This window comes from Rhinolophus sinicus, chromosome 12, assembly GCF_057876585.1.
Source record: "Rhinolophus sinicus isolate RSI-liver-muscle chromosome 12, RSI-T2T, whole genome shotgun sequence".
NCBI lineage: Eukaryota > Metazoa > Chordata > Mammalia > Chiroptera > Rhinolophidae > Rhinolophus > Rhinolophus sinicus.
In genome coordinates this window covers 42,517,241-42,535,691 of record NC_142512.1, presented here as the reverse complement: position 1 = coordinate 42,535,691, position 18,451 = coordinate 42,517,241, and the positions used below count along the sequence as shown (strand labels likewise).

Genomic DNA, 18,451 nt, shown 5'->3' with positions numbered 1-18,451 from the left:
ATCAGGTAGGTCCATCAATAGGGAACCAGGTAAACTATGTACCAGCCACACAACGGAGTCGGATGAGGCAGCTTTAAATGTACTATATGACCTCACTGATATATAAAGTGAAATAAACAATGTACACAGCAGTTGTGTATAGCATTTAAAAAGAAGGTATGTGAATTTATGTGTTTGTAAATGCATAAAACATATCTGCAAAAATGCACAAGAAACTGGTAAGAATGGTTGCCTCAAAAGAGGGGAAACTGGGGCCAGAGGTGGGAGAAGCACACTTTTTTGAAATGTGTACAAAGCACACACATGAACTATTCAAGGAAGTGACACTGTAAAAAGAAAAGAATTGGAAAGAGAGCAACTTTCTCAGAGGAGATCCAATGTTACTTGGAGCTGTGGACCACCACACGTCATTGAGTGTACTACTGGGGAACCATGTGCCCCCCTTGGGGAAGCCGTGTTTTATAAGAAAGCTCAGTCAGGATGGCAGACTCTACGAACGCACACACCGACATATGTTCTAATCTCTGAATCTTAACACCTGGGTTTTCCCTCCACCTAACTGGAGCATCTTTTATCTTTACTGGGTAAAATACACCTTGGTCATGACCACCTGTCAGCACAGCAGTCACGTAATCATGACTGACATTCCTGGCATCATTCTCCAGCCCATTAAGTCATTCATCTCCTTCCACAGCTTTTTCCAGGTGAGGTTCCCTTTCTCAGAAAACAGGAGTGGCACTCTCAGCTGACCTGGGCGACAGACCTATCTTTCGTTACTGTTTCCATGTGTTACACAATCCCTCATAAGCATAAGCGTATTACATATTAAGGCTTGATACAGTGTGATTTCATTCTGGGGCCGTGTATCATTGTTGGGAATTCTCAAGTGGGTAAATTTTACAAATCTCATCATACTGGTCAGTACTGCACGTCACAGAAACCCAACTGCAGTGGCTTCATCATGTGGCCAGAAGCTGGAGGTCGGCAGTCCCTGGGGGATGATAGGCAGTCCCTGGTTGTACGACAGTTTCAAAAGGCCAGCGGGGACTCAGAGCCCATCTAGCTTTCTGCTCTGCCATCAGAGAATGAGGTTATCATTCTTACGCTCAAATACTGGCTGCTACACCTCCTGGCAGTGGGTCTGCATTTCACACTGAAAAAGGATGACAAGACAAAGGACAAAAGACAAAAGGGCATGTGCCAGCTGGGTTGGCCCTCTTTAGCAAGTTTTCCCTGAAGCCCTACCCAGGGACTTCCATGTACATCTTACTGGCCAGACTTTTATCACATGGCCATCCTAGCTGCAAGGGAGCCTGGGGAAGCATTTAAAACTGGGCAGTTCACCACTATGAACAAAATTAAAAATTCTGATCTTAAAGGACAGGAAGGATAATCCATGAGCAAAAGATATTGCAGTATTTTAAACTAGCATTATCTTAGCTACTGGCATGCAGAGTTTATCCACCCTGGTAGTGAGGGAAGGGAAGGTGTATTTTATTCCTTTTTATATCTTTCGCACTTCTAGCATAGAGTTGAAATTGAATGTGGGACATAGCTGGGAAAACAGCAGGGCAGTAAGGTCACCTAAGATGAAATCTGGGAAGCCAGATTCCCAGCTCGTACTTATAACAAGCTCGTACTTATCAGGAGGCAATGGGGAGCCACTGAAAGTTTTGACCCAGGGAGTGACATAACAGACAATAGGAAGGATTGGAATGGAAATAGGAATGGAAATGGCAGGAAGCAAGAGGAAATGATGAGACCTCATGAGGGCAATGGAAGAAAGGTGAGGCTCAGGAGACCACAGACACACAGGGCATTACAGAGATAGAAATCAACATGGCTTAGGGTAAGTCGCAAGACGTGATGGAGACCCCTGGGCTTGGTGGTGACGTCATTAACAGAGAGGTGGGCGAGGACCAGGTTTGAGGCACTATAGTGAGCTGCAAATGCCTGGTGGCTAGAAGCAGAAATGCTTTATGGGCCCCTGGAAATTCCAGTTCAGAGCTCAGGATCAAGGGCAGAGCTGAAGGTGTTAACTTGGAAGTCAACAGCCAAGACAGATACATTATGTCCAAAGCTGACCTTCTTCTTCCCAGACCTCATGGTCCTGACCTCAGCAGCAGTGTCCTGGACTCACCCCTCCCATCTTCCATCCATGCCCTTCTCAATTCTGCATCTCTCTGTATTTTGCTAATCTATTCTGGTTCCCCACCCCCTTTCACTGCCCTAGTGCAGCCCCCATCACTTCTCACCTCGTTTACTGCAAAGCCCCCAAGGGGCCTTCTAGTCTGTAGCCTGCACCCCCTCAACACACAACCCTTTCACATTAAACAGAGAAATGTCTAAAATTCCATTCCAAAAAAAAATTTTTTTTTTCCTGGTGCAGCTTAAGTATGGTCTACAAGGCCTTCCGCAATCCAGATCACAGCCTGCAGGACCAGCCTGAGGATCTCTCTTTCCTCATCCTTTGCATCCCATACTCAAGTCCCCAAATGTGCCTTGATATGTCCCTTGTCTCCATGCATTTGCTCTTCCTGCCTCATTCACCTGGCTTACTGCTAGTGTACCTGGCAGTAATCAGCTCAAGCATCACCTCCTGCAGGAAGTCTTCTTTGATCTCCTCTGTGTTCTTACCTCATCCAGAGCTTCCTTCTACCCTTAACATTGTATTGCAACCTTGTCTGTCTCCCCCTTGAAGGCAGGCCTATGATTCATTCATCTTTCTCTATCACGGGGCTGAATTAAGTCCCTGGCACATAACAGGTTCTCAATTCATGTTTGTTGAATGAGTAAATGAAGTTAGGAGTCGATGAGAACTCCCAAGGAGAAAATGTAGAGAAGTGGGAGGCTCAGGACTGAAACTTGGGGAGTCCCTCAATCTTTAAGGAGAAGAAAACACACAGAAAGTACAGTATCTCCGAAGCCTCAGGAAGAGGATGGGCCCAAAACGCCAGTCATCTTTTTACTGTCTCCACAGTTTTGCCTTTTCCAAAATGTCATATAGTTGGAATCAGAGTACACAGCCTTTTCAGATTGGCTTTTTCACTTAGTAATATGTATCTAAGTTTCCTCCATGTCTTTTCATGTCTTAATTGCTCTTTTCTTTTTAGCGCTGAATAATACGTCATTGTCTGGATGGATCAAATTTTATTTATTTATTTATTTATTTATTTATTTATTTATTAGTATGAAGACAAAAGTAAAAAGATCAGTGGTTGCCAGGGGTTGAGAGGGGAGAAACGAACGGATAGGAAGGAAGGAAGGAATACTTTGTATGATGCTATAATGGTGGGTACGTGTCATTATACACTTGTACAAACCCATAGAATGTACAACACCAAGAGTGAACCTTCGTGTAAACTATGGACTTTGGGTGATAATGATGTGTCAGTGCAGGTTCATCAGTTGTAACAAAGGTACCACTCTGGTGGGGGGTGTTGACAGTGGGAAAGGCTGGGCACGTGACGGGGGGGGTACATGAGAAATCTCTGCACCTTCTGCTCAATTTTGCTGTGAGCTATTACCGCTCTAAAAAAATAGTCTTTAAAAAATGCCAGTGACTGCTGGAATATTTTCCCTTCTAACACCCCTTCACCTTTCGGGCCTTCTCTGAGCCCCCTCCACTAAGTTAGTCCCCCATTATCCTCTCCCACCCCGTATTTGTGCTAGTCCTGGGCTGTGTGGCCTCTCATTGGTCCTCACCTTCTCTGTTCTGCACCATAGGCGACTGACCCCTGCAGCCCCACCTGCCTCCATACCCCCCATCTCCCCCCACTCCCGCCAATGAGAAGCTCTGGCAGGAGACCAGACAGTGGAAGGAAATAAGAATCTTCACCCTCTCGGTCTTGAGTGGTGTCCATGGATCTGATTGTGTCTCCTCTGTGGTTTCCAATTCTTCCGGTGACGATGGCCCCCAGCCACTGATTACACTGCTCCTCTGTCAAGTCCCGCCAACCCAGGCATTGGAGTGGATTCCTGGTTACCTCGCCATCTCCTGCTGGGCTCCTCAGCCCTTCCATCCTCTCTGTGACCAATCCTTGCACTCAACTCCATGTCTAAAAACTCAGAGTGAGCTCTGATTCCGTAGTTATGCCCTGCCTGATACAGTACACTCTATCCATCCTCTCATCATCCTCATCACCTGGAATGACTCCGTCCTCATCGGCAGCCACCTGTTCAAGGTCTATCCACGCACTGGATGGGAAGCTCCCGAAGGGCAGGGACTGGTCCGGAAGTTCCACACTCCCTCCCAGGACCTGACACAGTAGGGTCACATTTGTGGCTGGAGCATCACCTCTCTGGTTGGCCGCAGATGAGAGCAGTGATAAGGTCATCTGACTAGGTGGCAATCAGTGAGTGTCCATGGAGAGAAGAGGTGGTGGGCAGAAACCCGATTGCAAGGGGTACATGCAAGGGGGAGATGAAGCAGACACCAGGAGTTCCAAGAAGTGTGGGAGTCGAGAGAGTAAAACACGGTTGGACCAACAGCGTAAGGGAAAGCCAGGATAGGGGAAGGATTTTTTTCTTTGTCTGTTTTCAGGCTGCAGACACTTGATCACATTTGGAGTTGAGAGGAAGAAGCGAAAGGGCAGGGGGAGTTGAAGTGCAGCAGATGTGGGGAGCTCGGGGTGGAACACATGATGTAAGTGGTCTCTTAGGAGGATTAAATCCACCAGAAGGGTTAAGGATGGTGTGGACAGAGGATTGGAGGCAGGGAGGTGAGTTAAAAGGGGATAACCAATCAGGAAGTGAGAAGAATTTGAGTCAAGCTTTAACCCAGGGCTCCCTAAGAAGGCTTCAAAGTTGGGACGGGTCTCAGAAAGGTTATGTCCAGAACCTGCTCTTGGTAAGGTCAATTTTACCCAGTGCCCCACAGAGACCCCCACCTTGTCATCACTATCCTTTGCAGAGATTGGCACCTCTTCTCATTATCCACGACACATGGCTCCTCCTCTTCTCTAATAGCTCTGTGGTTCACCGTGCCCCCTTCCATCTCCCCATGGTGGGCAGAATTGGTGCGGGGTAGTCAGGGTCCAGAATCTGCATGCAGTGGTGTGCTGATAAATGTTTAACAACCAGCTGGGGCGTGAGTAGCCCTGGTTTATACTGTTTGTCAGTTTCTATGATGTCAATACCCCCAACATGTCTAATTTCAAGCTACGAACATGAAATGGTCACTGACCACAGGGTAGGGAAAGAACTCCAGCACACCACTGCCTGAATCCATTCCCTCTCCTGCCTTCCTCGCCCCTCCATATAACTCTAGACTGTGTAACAGCAATGGGCCAGAGAGGGTAGTGACAGTACCACAGCTGCAGCCTTGGAGAGGCCCCTGATGGGGAAAATAAAACTACCTCTTTCGGGAACATCTACTCCCAGCCCCCAGTCATCTTTGATCTCAGCCTCACCTCTGCATTCTTCTCAAGTGTAATTTCAGGATCTCACAGGTATTTGGGGCCTGAGATTGACAGACACTCAGATGATTCACTAGCCACTTTCTCACTAAACCTGACTAAACACCATGAACTGTTCTGGCTAAGCCAATAAAAACCAGAATATAATTTTCTTCTTCCCAAAACAAACAGAAACGGGAAAATGATCCAAGGATAGCATTCTTTTACTGATGTACAAAATTCACTCACTCTTCATCATTCTTCTACATAACTGAGAGGCAATTGGCTCCTTGAAGCCCAAAGTCCCTTTGTACAGTCCTATATGCAGGAGAGCAGGGGCCCTAGGGTCACATCTGGTTTGAATCCCAAGTCTTCTATGATAGCAAAGTGACCTTTGGCAAGTTAGTTCTCTCTGAGCCTCAGTTTGCTCATCTGTGAAATGGGGATGATAATAGTACATACTCTATGGGGTTAGACTGCAAGAGTTCTCAACTAGGGGCAATTTTTCTCCCTTGGGGATAGTTGGCAATGTCTGGAGATATATTTTGTTGTCACAACTGGGTTTGGGGGCGGATGTTCCTGTCATCCAGCAAGCACAGGTCAGGAATGCTCTTAAATATCCTACAATGTATAGGACAGCCTCCAAAATGTCAATAGTGCCAGGAAACCCTGGGCTAGAGTGAATATTCAGTGAGGTTATACACACAAAACACTTAGAAATATCTGGCTTATTTTTTGTAAGCTCTCAAAAAACAGAAGCTGCAATTCTTTTTGGAAGAGCACAGTCTTACCTTTCTATTTCCAGACTTGAACCGTTGAGGTGGGATGTGGAATCCTTGAGTGTTGAGAACCTGGCTCACGGCTCCAGATGTGAGTCACCCTGTGAATGTCGATTTATTTTTATTTAAAGCAGAGCTGAGGCTGCACAAGTGACTCAGGGCTAGAAGCATTCCCAGGTTGTCGGGACTTAACTAGCTGGGCTGGGAAGAAGTAATTTTGCCCTGAAGCTCTCCTTTCAGAAGGTGCAAGCATTCCACGACTCACAGACTCCACACGTGGTGCTCACTTGTAATATGTGTTGTTGCACTGTTTCTCACCTCACTCCACACATGGTAGGGCTTGGAAAGGCCTGAGAGAAGGAGCCGAAACCACAAGACCCTGCTTATCCCATATATTTTCCTCACTAGTGTGTAGTGGTTTCTTCCTCTCTGGCAGCCTGATGTGAAATTCCTTCTTGGGAGTTGTAGCTTTGGGTCAACACGTTCACTCTCTCCCACTAACACACATTAGTGTTAGTGGATAGATTTAAAGGCAGACAATCTCAACAGGGCAGGTGGGGGCAGGCAGGGACTCAGAGAAGTGTTAAAGGAAGCTGGGTAAAGTATATGGGCTCTGGGTGTCCTAAAGAAGATTATAGAGAGAGAGGGCAAAGACAAGCCAGGGAGCATCTGCAGACTCTGGGCCTGTGCCCACGTCTTTCCTGAGAAGTGGTGTGCCCAGAGGCAAACAGGTGGTGGGAGAGGCAAGCCCGGCATCCAGGCTTGCTGATACCAACCTGTACCCATCATCCGGCCAAACTCCGCCTCTCCCTGAGTCACTGAAATGAAAAACTCTGGGGTTGGAAGGAGCTTTAGGGGCTACCAGCTTCTTGCTTGCCCACCATCTTGCAAGCTGGTCAGTGGCAGAGACAGTTGATGTACCGGACACTGTCCAGCTCCAAAGCATGGACTCTATCAGGGTCACAAGCTCGAATGCTTCAGGGGCCAGTTGATATTTAAGGTTAAATGGTAGAGTGTAAGACAATAGGGGCAGGGGCTGTGAGGAACTGCAGGCTCTGTCCTAAGGCATTCAAATTCAAATTTAAAAAACATTGGACCAGCCAAATAAAATACATCTTTGGCCTGAGTAAGTGGGTGAGGCCCTTAGGTTGTGAGTTTTTGACCATTACCTAAATGAATGGTCTTCCCTATCCCCCAACAAGGGAGATGTCTGTTGGTTGCAGAGCTCTAGAAACAGGCTTTGAACTACCAAGAACTGTCTGAAAAGTGGTCCTGAGCAGGCCTTTGCTCCAACACTTCCAGTGGTGAGGTGATCCTTGCTTCCCAAGACAGCCTTGGATGGGGCCTACCTACCCCCACTACTAGAGCCAGTTACCACACCTGCCTGCTGTGGACCATTGATGGGGGTTGGGGTGCCCAGGCAGGGACATATCTTCCATTTTGCAAACTTACACAGTTTGGGATTTTTTTTCCTTTATTACAAATAAAATACAAGCTTGCGGCAGAAACACTGGGAGATACAGATAAGCAAAAATTAGAAAAAATATCCATACCTCCCCTCACCACCTTTCCCCATTTAGGAAGAAGCACTGTTGACACCTTGGTGCATATTTAGACTTCAGATTCTTTTTTGCATAGGGAAAGCACCACTTTCTGGAACTGACCTGTAAACCCACTGCTTCTCCATCTGTGGAGATCTCATCAGACTCAGTTTCAACACACAGGTCTGACCTGTGTAGGCCCTTGGCTGCCCAAGCTTCTCGAAGGCAGGCACTAAAACCTGTCTTACTCGTCCTCAGGGACTCTACAGCGCTGGGCACACAGTAAGTGCTCAATAAAAGTATTTCCAATCGTCCCTGGCCCCACTTGCCTCAGTCTCCAAGGCCTCCAGTGAAGAGGAAACAGAACCTGGCCTGGGGGACGAGCGCCTCGCTGTCTCCAAGGTAACCGAAGTCCGAGGCTGGAAGTGCTCACGCATGCGCACACTCACTCTTCCTTCCCGTAACCTCCAGAAGAACGCAACCCGTAAAAAAAAAAAAAAAAACTGCCAGAAGCCGAGCGCGCATGTGTGGTTAGACAGAACTCCAGCCGCCTCCGCCTTCTGTCAATCTGTCTGCCCAGCAGTGTCTTCATTATAAACATTGTCCGGAAACAGTGCCCATTTCTGGAAACGAGGCCTCGCTAACCAATCGTTGCTAGGGGCGGGACACGCCGGCTCATTGGTTAGATTGGAAGAGTGGGCGGGGCCAAGGGTCGAGGTGCGGCCAAAGCTAGGAGGCGCGAAGCGAGGCAAACTTGCAGCCGCCGGGGGAGGCGTGGCCCCAGGGCAGCCGGGAAGAGGATAAGGGGGCGGGGTCCGAAGCTGGGGCGTGGCGACCATGGGGCGGGGCGACCGTGGGCCCCAGGCTCAGCGGTCGGCGACCAGCGGCGGGAGATCGTAGGCAAGGGGAGCGCGACAGTCGCTGGTTGAGGAGATCGGCGCTTGGCCGGTAGGTGACTGAGCGGGATCCGGGGCTCGGAGGAGGGAGCACCAGGGATGGGTAGCCCCTCAGACCCGGGACGGTCTGCGATTTGGCCCGCAGCCCCGAAATAGTGGTGGTCGGCGGCGCGGCTGGTCGGACCCACTCGCGCGCGGGCCCTCGGCCCTGGCGGCCGGCCCCCGGCGCTCCCTCACTCACACTGCCAGGGCCACGGTCGCACTCCGTGCTCGCCCCGCACCCCCACAGGTGACACGTTTGCCCGAAGCGTGCGCGGGGGCGCCCTGCTTCCCTTTCCCCAACACCCCACTCGCCTGCGCTCAGCTGCCCCCACCGCCAGGCCTGCCCCTCCTGTTGCGTTCCCTGGGTTTCCTTAGGATGGGGGCTCGCCTCGGCACCGGGCAGAAGGTGTCTGATGCATAAGTGCGCCCTGTCCGTGCGTCCTCCCACCTGCCCTGGCAGTGAAACCCTCAGGCCTTCCCTGGGAAGTTCTTGGGTCACACACCCCGAGGCGGGGAGAAGGAGCAGAGCCTGCGGTGGTATTCAGAGGAGCAGTGCTGGCCACTCGCACCATCCTCCTGCTTCCCCTGACTCCTCTGTAATTTTTTTTTAAACTTATTTTAGGTGTGTTTTTCTAGGACCCATCAGCTCCAAGTCAAGTAGTTGTTTCAATCTAGTTGTGAAGGGCGCAGCTCATAGTGGCCCATGTGGGGATCCAACCGGCAACTTTGTTGTGAAGAGCATCCGGCTCTAACCAACTGAGCCAACCGGCCACCCTCCTCTGTAATTCTTATGTCCACTCCGGGCTTTATCTGTTGGCTCAGATGTAATATTCTCATCTTGGAAGCCCACAGTGGCCCCTGGCAACCTGCAGCCACCGGGCACCAGGCAGAAAGAAGCCACTTGTACAGTGCAGAGAGTCCCACCTGCCCAGGAACCTCCTTGGTGCTGGGTAACTTCAGTAGAAGTGTTTCCTTCCTTGTTAAAGTTAAAGTGTTGCTCTCAGTCCTAAAGAATGAACTGGGAAATGAGTATGAGAGAAAGGGGAGAATGAATGGAGAAAAGGTACAGAAATCAGTGGTGTAAATGGCAAAATCACTTTTGCTAACTGGAGACAGTGAACACCAGTGACTCGATTAAGAATGCTAAAAGCAAGTGAAATGAAATGATGAGAGGTGGGGCTTGATACAAAATAGCAGTCTGAAGTTTATTCCAGGAAAAATGTTGAAAACCCCTTGACTAGAAACATGGTCGTTCTGAAACATTAGAGGGAGATAGTATCTTAACATTAGTGATGTGTTTTTTACTAAGTATCTTAGTATCTTCATACCTGTAACCTCCTTTTTCCTTTAGACGTCTGTGTGATAAGATAGCATTGTCCTGTTTTATAGATTAGGCATCTGAGGCTGGGAGGGAGGAGGGGGTATAGATCTTGCCTAAGGCCTCATAGCTAGGACTCAGGGTGAACTTGAGCCTGGGCCACTGGAAGCTTCCTCAGGCTTCTTTCCTTGGACCAGGACCACATTCTGGGACTTTGATACAGGAAGGAAGGAGTAGTGTTTGGTGCAGTATTTATCCTCTTAACGTGAGAGGACAGGTGCTTGTCTTACTTACAATGTGTTTGGATTTACTCTTGGTGTTTTTTTTTATTTTAAGTGTTGTCAAAGTCAGTTCCTTTGGTGCAGCGATGCCAGACCTCTGAGTTTCTCAGAGACACCTTTAGGACATCCTCATTTATTTTGAAGGGTGTGGTGAACTTCTCAGAAAGTCTCAAAATAAAAGTAATAGTGTCTGATTTTCATTTGAGAAATCCGTACCCAGGTATATGTCCCAGTACTTTTGTGAAATCAGACAGCAATAAGTTGCCAAGCTTTAATCATCTTCTGACTGTTTGCAGATTATAAGGAGCAGTTCTGAAGGGTTTTTTTTGCCCCTGGTATTGTCTGTTAGAGTTTGTGGGAGCAGTACCACAGACAAGGGACCTTGCCAAGTGAGCCTTCATCTATTAAACAAAAATGTCTGGTTGGCCGTTTCGCCTCAACAGATGGAGGTTTGCTTCCTCATTTTGGTTCTCCTGTTGAACACTGACTTCTTTGTGAGCTGCTTGGAGTGTTTGTATATCATTTAATGTTGAGAAGCAGGCTTGCCCTGATTGGTTGTCCAACTCCAGGGAACTGTTGTGATTTTTTTGGTGCATGATAACAGTTCATCCTGGCCAGGGTCTGGTGAGAGATCTATAGAGATGTGAATGAGGTAAAGCTTCCTCCAGGGTTGTTTTCTTCATTGTTGGCACCCTCTTAAGAGTGTCTTATCACTGTGGCCTGTGAAGTCACTCTGAATTTCCTATTTTTTTTCCTGTCTCAATGGATAGCACATGAGCTTTCCTAGCAGATCTGCCTGACGTGATGAAGAGCTGACAGATTCATGCTGGCTGACCTGACAGATGTTCTTTCTGGGAGGATAGTTAGGACATCTTAAAATCAAATTCAGTCCTAAATTAAAAGTAGAGGTCAGCTTGATATACTTACAGGCAGCATATTTATACCAATGACTGCCATCATCTCAAAGCTGCTGTTTTTTTTTTTTCCTGGCAAAAGGTTAAAATGCAACTAAAATTCTGCTTTCATGATTAATAAGTCACTACCGCAGTTGTGTCTGATGCTTCCTGTTTGCCCCATTTTAGTATTTCAGTTAAACTGGAAACATCTGAGCATTATGGGCACTTTTGACGGCACTGATGTGAAATTGGCGGGAAGGGGGACAATTCCATGTCAGTGGATTTGGGGAACTCTAAGGGTCAGTCGGCCCCTCCGGCTGTGCACATCGAGATCGCTAGGAAGGGAAAGGAATGGGGGTGAGCATCTTCAAGGGGGAGGAGGGGGAGCATTCAAAGTGATGCACGTGTGAAGGCTTTGCGTGTACTTGGTGGTGCTGACTGAAATGTCGAAAGCAGTAGATTAGAAATGGAAGGCCAAACGTAGGGCAAATTATGTAGCAGAACATTGCAGTTGAGCTCAGCGAGACATTGAAGTATGTTGGCTATGGGAGCCTTCATTGTGGGCTTGTCTTACTATCTGAGTGACAATGCAGAGAAAAGTCATTTTTCCTCAGTGGCCTGTGCACCCTTTTTTGTATTCTAATTTAAAGGATTCTCTTCCTTTCTTGCTATTTTATACCCTCTAATCTCTTGTTCTCCTGATATAAATCCCTTGAAATTGTATGGCATTGAGAGTAATGGTACTTTGTAACTATTCTTTTGTATTTTCTCACAATACGCATATAAAGAGAGACAGAGGGGGATCGAATATGTGGTGATGGAAGGAGAACTGACTCTGGGTGATGAACACACAATGGGATTTATAGATGATGTAATACAGAATTGTACACCTGAAATCTATGTAATCTTACTAACAATTGTCACCCCAATAAATTTAATAAAATAAAATTAAAAAAAAAAAAAAACAAGAAAAAAAAAAGAGAGACAGAGACAAAGATCAGGAAATTAAAGCCTTGTAGGAGAAATAAAGTGGATGAGATTACTCAGGAAATCAGTGTCATGCCCAGAACCTAAACCCACATTTCTTGACATCTAGTTCACTGCTTTTTCTACTAAGTTACTCATGAAAGAATAACTTGTTTTTCCCCCCAAAAAAAGTCAATTTCGAAACCAGCATAGCTGCTTTATCTATGTTTCTATCTATCTATCTATCTATCTATCTATCTATCTATCTATCTATCTATCTATCCATCCATCCATCTAACTTAACAAGTATTAATATTAATAAGTGTCATTAATAATTATTGATATCTGTTATTCATAATAATCAGTAATAAAAGGCTGAAACATGAATAGCACATTCTCTATATGGGTCTGCTCATCCCCATTTTACAGATGCAGAAATTAAGGCAGAATGGTGAAGTGATTTACCCAGAGTAGTAGAGCAAGTCCATGGTGTCTCCATGTCAAACGTGGGGATTCAGGTTGTCAGGTCCCAGTCTGCCATTGTCTGCCGGTGTGACCTCCAGCAAATCACTTCACTTTTCTAAGCATCGGTGCCTCATCTGTAAGTGGGATCAAAAAATTCATGGGGTTGTTTTGCGTAGAAAATGAGAGGATATCTGTAAAGGGCTTAGCTCAGTGCCTGGCACATAATAAGCCACGGAACATGACAGCTGTAAATGTTGTTGTTTGGCTGTAAACGTTGTTGGTAGTAATAATAGTAGTAAGAACAGTGTAGTAGCTGCCAATTACCACATTGACTCGACCTGTTTTCTGTTAGATGATGTCAGGAGTTCAGACCGCCTGACAGGGCAGAGTCGTTTTCTCAGTAGGACCTCCAGGGGGACGTTTCTTCTGTCAAGACATTTTAGCTGTCAGGTTCGCCCTGTCTTACACTAAATACTGGCCTCACCACCCTCCAAATGAGCCTTAAAAGGCCCAGACTCTGCCCAGTGACAGTTGGTAATCCTAAACCGAGGGCACCCTTGGCCCTGCCAGGACTCTGAGTCAGAAGCAGAGCTGAGCCTTTCTTGCGTCCTCCATGTGGTGAAGTGGGTCCCAAGCTTCACTCTGGAGGAGAGAACAAGGAAAATACTGTGTAGAAGGTAAGTCCACAAGGACTTGTTCCTCTTTGTTTAGGGACTAGGAGGGACATTTTGGTTCTGTGGGGTAGGGTTCCCACCACCACGTGGCTCCCCCAGCTCACCATCCTTTCCTCTGATAAATATGCCTTTGTCAGCTTATCACCAGTACCATGTCTGGGGCTGCTGGATCTGTAGTCAGAGATTTGCAGAGTTCCCTTTAAATCACTGAGGGGGCCAGGGGGAGAAACGGTTTCACATTACATTCTAAATTCTTTTTTTCCCCTTTTTAATACAAAACAAAAATATAGGCTCCCACCAGGCCGATGTTCCCTTTAAATAACATTTTGTTTTCTCTTGGGGAAGCTGTCTCGATGGCCAAAGAGTCATTTCTAAAGTGAACCTAGTTTTTAGAAAAAATAGATCACCGGATGTCAAGCATCATGTTCAGATGAAAATGAAACCACCAGGCCTGGAGTGGCAGCTCCACACTTCATTTCAGGCTGGAGGTGAGAGGTAGAGTGTGTCTGGACCCAGCTCAGGAGCTGGTTGGCCCCCACAGTCTTCATTTGATAGGCACCTTCGTCATTTTCCAGGCAGCTTTGCTTAGGTGAGCAGAGCACTTTCTCTGGAAGGTGAGTCACCCATGCAGGGGTGTAGGTGACAGGCGATTTATTCCCCCAACACAGTTGCAGAGGAAGTCTTGAGCAGACCTTGTGGAGAAGCCCGCTGCCAAAGCTCATGTTCATTTCGGCCCAAGAGCTTTGGAGGCAGGGATACGGAAACAAACGGAAGCTCCCGAGGCTTTCTGACTGACAGAGGGATGGATGCCCTGGTGGGGGGGGTCATGTGGACAGGGCACAGGGCCCAGATCGGCAGTGCCACTACACTCCTGAGTCGAGCCACCGTGAGGGTGGAAAATGGCCTGCTTCCAGTGACAGTCCGCAAAGAAGCAGGAGGGGACCTTTGGCGCCGAGGAGCTGGGAAACCCCTTGGCAAAGAGCAGAGAGATACAATCCATACCTTGGTGTGAAATACCTTTCAGGGAACGCTTTTCTACCTGTTTCCTTTTTGTCACCTGAGTTGGAGGCTCTGATGAGCTCTAGTGATTGGAAAGGACTACATTAAACCCTGGATTTCTGGAAACTTTGGAATTCAAAACCTGCCACTTGTCTCTGCTTCTAGAGCCACTGTTTGGACTGAGAAAGAAACAGCAGAGGGAACTCCTGAGCCATCCCTTCCACCCAGTTTCTGGTTGCTATGGCTTCTGCTGGCCCTCTTACCACTAAAGCCATGACTGCGTGTTCGTCAAGGCAAAGAGTTTGTTCAAACTCTGCAGTTGGTGTTGAGCTTGATGGCTGATGGTCAAGGACATCTGTAATCAATGTCCAGTCACCCACAAGGTGGGCTTGACTTTATGGAAGCCTCAGGGAGAGAACTAGTATTACCTGCAAGGGGTCGCAGTCTCCTCCCTAGGTGTCCCCGGCCCCTCCACACACACCATCTGTCTGCACTTACCAGGAGTCACTTTGGGCAAGCATGGCTAAGTGACCTGAGGCTTCACCACTCTGTCAAGAAAGAGCTATTAGATTACAGACTACAAATGATCCTTACTGTTTGTGTACTCCTTTGTTTTACAAAAGAAAATAGTGACCCAAGGAAGCTGGGTGAGTTGCCCAAAGCCACACAGCTAGTTAGTGACAGAAACTGACTAAAGTCCAAGCTCTTTTCAGGGTGCTGTGCTGCCACTGAACAAAGGAACTACTCCTGGAGCAGGAACTGTATTTTTTAACCAGCTCCTCCTTTGTTCCCACCCCCTGCGACCCCATCACCCTCAGCCTTTCTACAAGCTCTGGCAGACCTGGGAAGGGTGGAGCCAGAGCAGCAGCTGCTCTGAGTCTAAGAAAAGGTAAACAGAAAGCTATTTATCTGGCACACTCTTGTAGCATGAAGTTCATGTAACAAAAAGAAGGTCATGGTTGATAAAATACAATTCTGGGCAGGGTTACCCGGAAGTCTCAAAGGTTGCCTACACCTATAGGGCACTTTACTCCCTGGCAAGCAGTATCTTACCTAAAGTGGGCGTTCAGTTATCATGAATGATTGATTGTAAGGGTACAAACCAAGTAGGCACCAAGAAGCTCTTCTGTATCTTTGTCCTGTAAAGAAGAGACTTGTTGCCGGTGGCGTGCCAGTGGCTAGAAGAGCCAGAGCAGTCAACGTCATCCCAGCTGGATCCATCCAGCTCCTCTCAGTGAAGAGGCTCTTCCTTGTGGACAAAGCAAGATGTCATATCTGGACGGCGTCCCCTGCAAGTGCAAAAAGCTACTGTATCCAAGATCCACTGCCCACGTGCTGACATTGACATTTCCTTTTTGCTGGGCCAGAACCAGTCTACTGGTCAATACCAGGGACAGCTGAGAGGCTTGGGAGGAAAGGGCAGCTTAGCCAGACCCAAATGAGGATGTTATTGCCAATTAAGGTTAGAAATGGACTCCTTTAGCCCAGGAAGTTGGTTGGATGAACCAGACTCCTGAGGACCATGCTCGGCAGTCCAAACTGGCAGACGCTGAACTTTGAGAGGCAGAAATAGATTTACAGAGATAAACATCAAAGGCAGAAATTTGTGTACTACCTCCCTTCTAGCAAGTCTATGAAAATCTGAGCCCAGATGGATATCATCCAGTTCAGAAGGGTCATTTCTCAAGGAATTGGAAATAACTGGCTGTCTAGGTCAGCATTTAGGAACGGAGACAACAGCGTGGCTCAAGCCAGCTTGCGTGACACCTTTGCTGGGTTTCAGTCAGTGCACCGTGCTGTGACGCCTTGTGCAGGGAGCTGGCTTCATGCCCTCTTACACAGTCCGGACACTCACATGCCAGGCCAGCAAGGCTCTCAGAGCCCGCGGCGCTCATTTATTCCTCAGGAATGTGTCAGTAATTCTTTCATTCAGTGAATACTTGTCAAGCGTATCAGTGTGGCAGTCTCTGCTAGGTGCTGGAATATAAAAATTAGGAAATGAGGTGCCGACCTCAAGAAGCTCACCATGGCAGGGGAAAAGATAGACATGGAAGCAGACACATTACAGGTGCTGACTCGTGAACCATGATTGTGGGAGCTGGAGAGGAGTGAGGAAGGCACCACGGCCCAACTTGACCCAGCATTAACTATTACACACAGAGTTCCTCGGAGAGGGAGAGCTGTCACACCACCCCCCCCCCATTCTGCAGGTGTCTGGGCAGGAACCCCCTCAGCCTTTCTTTCGTCTCGGGGCCTTGTACCGCTTGTCAGTTTGGAATAGGAGCTTGAGAACAATCTGGAAACTTCAGCACCCCGGGGGAAAGGAGTCATTTGCAGAGGTGTAGGCACTGTGAGTAGAAATGTGCTTCAGCATAGTTCAGCACAGAAGCAGACAATGAGTAGCCAATTAATAGAGACATGGCCGTCTTACCCTATCCTTCCGGGCTGGAATAGAGAGGGCAGTCAGCACACTGGCAAATCCCAGGGCTCCGGTGCCGCTCTGAGACAGACTGTACATGGCTGATCCAGTGGCCTGACCCCTGACAATGCTTCTTAACAACCGAGTTCGGCATTCTAGGAAGGCCTTTCCAGGGCTACGATGGTGAAAGCTCTTGAGGGCAAGGACCTTGTCTGTCTTAGTCACCACTGCGTCTGTTCTGACCAGCACAGCACCTGGGAAGCTGTCTTAGTCACCACTGCGTCTGTTCTGACCAGCACAGCACCTGGGAAGTGGTAGCCGCTGACTGAGTATTGGCCGTTGAGTGAAAGTACGACACTAGAATCCACACTCCTTTTTCTGGGCCCTGCTGGCCCGAGAGAGGATGAGAGAACCACAGGCTGTTTCATGGTTCCGCCTCCTTTACCAAGGAATTGGTGTGACATCCTCTGCGAATATGAATATTCCGTCACACCATAGGTCCCAAGCCCTTTCTCCCTGCTTGGAGGAGGAGAAGAATGTGACCCTGTACTGTAAAGGGACACGCCTGCTGCTCGTGTCCTCGGGCTGGTCACTCAGGGCAGTCTGTCAAAGGGTGTGTAATATCTGAAACGAAGCCCCAGTCAGGGTTCCACTGCCAAAGGGCAGAGCTGGACCGTGTGCTTCCTTCCATTTGCCCCACACATTGGAAGTCTTCTGTGGAAAGCCGAGGTGTTTGCATTTCTTGTTTATTCTGAAGTTCCTCAAACTAGTTCCTCAATTTCAGAACCAGTCACCAGAGACTATTTACAGCCTCCTCCCTTATAGGAAGGCTGAGCCTGTCTTTCTCCATCTCCTCTGAATACAGGTAGACCCTGCTTGAAGCCAGTCCCACACCTGGGAAAACCAGTTACAAACAGAGAGAGGAAGGGAGTGGTTGTAGTTCAGCGTGTTGACCATAGCCTGAGGAAATGCTGCTTGCTCAGAATTCCATCCAAAAGTTGAAATAAGGAGAGCAAGTGTTGCTTGTAATGATGACCTCAGGCTGGCAAGATCCAGAAGTGCATTTGGACTCATCAAAGAAAGCTGGTTGTGTTTCGCCTGCTTTTATGCCCTGTTTAGGGCAGTTTATGGCACTGTAATCTTTGGAAATTGGTCATTATTGACCAAGATACACTGCAGCCCCCACTTAACCAGAATATTCAGTTACACAGAATACCCCAACCTCCAGATTTCAGTGACACTTGAACTTTTTTTTACATAACATACATTAAAATTCCTTGCTGCTTTATTGTATAAAATGGAGTACGCATGTGGTTGGGGTTTTTCCCTCAATACTGCTTTGCCCACCCTGTTCTCCTGGATACCAATTCCATAATTGTCTCTGGATTAACGATCCCCTGGTGGCATCTGTTCTATATGCTACTGGCTGTCTGCGTGCAAAGGATTTGAAAGTTGAATTGAGAATGCCATTGTAACACTTTTCTTTTAAAGCTTATACGATGCCCAAATCAGAGTATAAGGGCAACAAAATACTGATCCTATTTATGAAGATAGTAACTGATGCTCAAGGCTTTGCTATTTAAAACAAAACAAAACAAACAAAAAAACACACAGTAAAATAGGCCGAAGAGGCCTGGAACCAGCCTTTATAAAATGAATGGCAAATTTGAAGTTTGTCCTAGAATTGGTCCCTGGGGCGGGGGGGAGGGGGGACGCTCAGCTCTGCTGGGCATGGGTGGGACTAAGGAACACGGTCCTGCCACATGTCCAGCTTGGAAT

At 47.7% G+C, this 18,451-nt stretch overlaps 1 protein-coding gene and 1 pseudogene across 2 annotated transcripts in view; one reads left to right on the top strand and one right to left on the bottom strand.

Moving 5' to 3' along the window:
• Positions 1–8,344, bottom strand: part of LOC109458498 (translation machinery-associated protein 7 pseudogene) — a 49,167-nt pseudogene extending 40,823 nt beyond the window's left edge. The window contains exons 1-2 of the transcript XR_012492267.2: positions 8,046–8,344; positions 6,188–6,276 (exon numbers count right to left, since the gene is read on the bottom strand). The product of XR_012492267.2 is annotated as a translation machinery-associated protein 7 pseudogene (transcript). The remainder of the gene's footprint in view (positions 1–6,187; positions 6,277–8,045) is intronic.
• A 93-nt stretch (positions 8,345–8,437) lies between these two features.
• MAP3K14 (mitogen-activated protein kinase kinase kinase 14) overlaps positions 8,438–18,451 on the top strand; it is a 40,272-nt gene continuing 30,258 nt past the window's right edge. The window contains exon 1 of the mRNA XM_019752318.3: positions 8,438–8,664. The gene's annotated coding sequence lies outside the window, so the exon portion shown is untranslated. The remainder of the gene's footprint in view (positions 8,665–18,451) is intronic.